The sequence below is a fragment of the Geospiza fortis genome, unplaced genomic scaffold (assembly GCF_000277835.1).
Source record: "Geospiza fortis unplaced genomic scaffold, GeoFor_1.0 scaffold190, whole genome shotgun sequence".
Lineage (NCBI taxonomy): Eukaryota > Metazoa > Chordata > Aves > Passeriformes > Thraupidae > Geospiza > Geospiza fortis.
Genome location: NW_005054328.1, coordinates 4,990,663 through 4,994,593, shown reverse-complemented (window position 1 = coordinate 4,994,593; position 3,931 = coordinate 4,990,663).

The following is a 3,931-nucleotide window of genomic DNA, read 5'->3' as shown; positions in this document are numbered from 1 at the left end:
CTGCTGCAGCACAAATGTGTACCTTAGGGTGCTACACTTCTGGTCTCTTCTTTCAAGAAAGAGATGGACCCAGTGGAGGGAAGGAAAAATCATCACTCCAGGAAATGAATGAAGAATTGTCACTCCAGGAAATATAGCCCAAAGAAGCTGTGAAGCCATAGGAACTGCACTGCTCCAGAGAGGAGCCTGGGGGGGGATGATGAGCATGGCTACTGCACTTAACATAGATGAAAAACCTGCTGCTAAAAGCAAGAAGCAGCAATTAAAAATAAAGGAAATTTAAAATAGATGATGATGATAACTATTTGGTGGTTGAAAGGCATGCTTTCCCAATAAATCAGTACATTATTAGTTTGAAGTTTCAGTGGCTGCAAGTCCTTAAGAATTCCCAAGCACATATATTGAGGTTGTATCTCAGTCAGCTCTACTTATTTAGGGCAAAGATGAAAGCTAGACTGTACTCCTTAGGTCCCTGAGGACCTGCAGTATTGGTTGAACCTAGCATTTAAGTTAGATGTGAAATAGTTCAGGTCTGTGCTTATCTGTTTATGTATTGTGTTCTTCAGGGACCAGCAGTAAACCTGCATTTTCTCTCATACAAGCATGTAGCATAGCATGCATAAAACCAAAAAAGTATAACAAATTATACCATATAAACATAGACAGGGCTTAAGTGCAAGGTGTTTTCTTTTTGGCACATACACAAACATAAAATGAGCCTGTATACACATATATGTAGATATTTTAAAAGGATGGTCAGTTGCCAATTAATATGGTAATCTTGATTGTTTCATGTTCAGATATTGTCAGTATTTTAATTTTGTCCCCATCTAACAAAGTATTAGTCTACATTCATAAAATGTGTAAATATAAAAATGCTTTGCATATAAAATATCAGCTATGTGTAAATATAATGCATTTTCTTGATTTGGGTCTGTTTTGCAAATGAAAAGGATAAAAATTGAATCATTTCAACTAATTTATTTCCTGTATAATTTGCTGTATGTGTAACACAGTATTAAAGTGTGTGACCTGAAGTGAGAGATGTTTTTTCAACTACTGCAAGCCTTGTGTTCCCAGAGAGGCCAGGTCCTGGATGGGGGTTCCTAGGACAGGAATCCTAGAGGAAGCATTTTTAGTTTCTGGAAACTCTCTCATGTGTAGGGTGCTTAAGTCAGCTACAGAGGGTTGCCCTAATGTTCATGCAGTTAATTCAAACACTTTTTACAATTCTTACAGTCAGTTCTCAGAAATTGCTGGTATCTTACATAGCTGGAATTAAATTCTCTCTCTGAGTGTGTTTTACTGAGCAGGGACAGTGTTATTTACCATTACTGTAAGCTATCAGAGGGTTTATACCATTTTCTTACAAGTATTTATGCAGTTGTACACTCACTGAAGCATGGTCTTCAGTTTTTAGGCATTTACCATGAAGTGGGCCCTCTGCACAGAAACAGAGGGATGCAGTTAGGGTGTCCTTTTAGAGAACTAAGGTGCAAGTTTTAAGTTCTCTTCTAAAGTTGTTACTGACTCTCTGAGGATTTCAGGGTGATCTCTTAAGAAGTTACATAATTATATACTCCTCATGTATATTTTTCCTCTTCCTGTGCCATCCTGTTTCATCATGCATTTCCAGGAGGCATAATGGATGGATTTAAAGAATTAAATGTAGTATCCTCAAATCATTGCCTAATGCTTAGCTGGACTTCATCTGTTTACAGCAAAGCAGCTAGAGTATAATAATTTGAATTGTCCTGTTTGAAGCTTTTAAGAAATTATGTGAACAGCTGGCTAGGTGACTCAGTGACCTAGATTGCTTCAAGAGAGGAAAACAGAGAAGAAAAGGATCAGATTTCATCATGGCACCTGGGGCAGAGACAGCAGCAGTGTGTTCCATTTCAAGTTCTCTGAAATACATGTCAGAATTGTTCATGTAACAAATTAAATAGGTTATTGTGAATGAAGACTTTATGTGATAGCACATAATACATTTTCAAGTCTGCCCCTCTATCCCATATTTAACCTGTTCCGGAAAGTACAAGGAAAAAGGACAAATACACCAGCACTAGCTGTGCAAATCCACTTCTGCAGGGAATGAGGGGGTCATGTATCAAGTGCTGCCCTGACTCTTGAACAGAAATCCAGTGGTAAGTCTGAATTGAAAGTAGCTTTTCATATAGCTAACCACATATTTCTCATCCAAAACTAAGAAAGCACAGGCCTCTCTTGCTCTCATTGGAGAACGTGTGGTAGAAGGTTCTTCTCTGCTGTCCTTGGTACCTGTCAATATCCAAGGCTAAAAAGTGGCCAAAAATGTCAGTGTGACAGTGTTCAAGGTCGAGGGCTCAGGTGCATAAGTACTTAATTTATTACAAATAGACCCTGTTTACTTCACTTGGCAGTCTCAGAGACTGAATGGCTCTGGATCGTAGTGGAGACAATCACAGTTTTACCATTCTCTTCTCTATGAGCAGGCATTTACTGATTTTACATTATAGGTTTTGGGGTTTTGCCTTTTTTTTTTAATACACAACTAAAACTTGTTTACATAGAAGATCATTTTGCAAGTATTTACCTTTGAAAACTGGGATAAATAACTTGACATAGTAAGTTCTTCCAGAATATAAGACATGTTTAGGCAAACAAACATATATAGCTGGCTTAGAGGAGCTATGTCTCTGCAGTTAAATCTGCTGCAGGTGATGCATTTATACTGAGTTTTGAGAAGAGGCTTGAGGCCAAGCACTAAGAAAACTCACAAAAATTCCATTTTCAAATACAATTAAATTCCGAGTACTCTGATTAGAACACTTTCTAGTGCATCAATGAGTTGATTTTCTGAGAAAATATGAACTTTTTGTAACAGGTTATATATTGCCCTTTCCCCTGAGGCAAAATATGTCTGTTTTTATTTTAAAGGGGAAAAAAGGAAGGACAGCCTTAAAATAGCTGCTTTTGAAGACTGTAGAACATTTTTGTGTTTGCCTTTGGCTCTGCTTTGAGGCAGAGCAAAAATCTGAATTAGGCTATTGCTGCCACAGTGTCTCTGGAGTGGTTTGGGAGCTCTACAGTGGGGACTGACAGGTTATTTTTCTGAGAAAAGTAGCATGAAGGACTTTAAATATAGAAAGGAGATAAGATGAAAAAAGTAGATCTGTCATCAGGAAAGAACAGAAGCAGGAACCAAACACTTAAATAGCTCTACAGGATTAATACATGCTGCAGAAGGATAGTAACTATGCAGTTCAAATGTGTTGTAGGTTAAGTTGGCATCATCTCTGGGTCATTTTATCTAGTACCTTTCATCTAGGCATTATGCCAATATCCATACACAAAATGCTTCCTTTTTCTCCCCAAAGTAGTAGTTATATACCCAAAGAAAAGCCACTGAGATTTAAGGTAGCAGAAGAAAAGCATAGGCTAGCCTACAGGGAATAACAGCATTTTCTTTTTCTAAAACCCCATCTGCACTATTTGGAAACTTCTGAAACTTTTGAGAATTTTTTCCCCCCAAGGGGGTGTGGAGCAGTGGAACAGACTGCCCAGGGATGCAGTGGAGTCACCATCCCTAGAGGCTTTTAAAAGCCTTGTGGCACAGGGTGAGATGATTTAGATGGGGACTTGGCAGTGCTGAGTTAATAGTTGGACTTTATGATCTTAAAGGTCTTTTTCCAACCTAACTGATCTATGAAATGTAGTTTTAAATGGCTTAAAAATACCCTTCATTTCTCCATTGCAAAGGACATGGATTCCACATAGATTTGCCCTTCCTTCAAGCAGCATTGCTGTTTTCAAGCACAGCAAAAGAAAAAATAAAAATAATAATTCAAACATTACTGAAGGCAGCTCACTCATCCAGAAATCAGCTATAAAAACCCCATTTGGTACAAGTCCCACAATATGTTAGCAAGAACAATATTGAGCTTCAAAG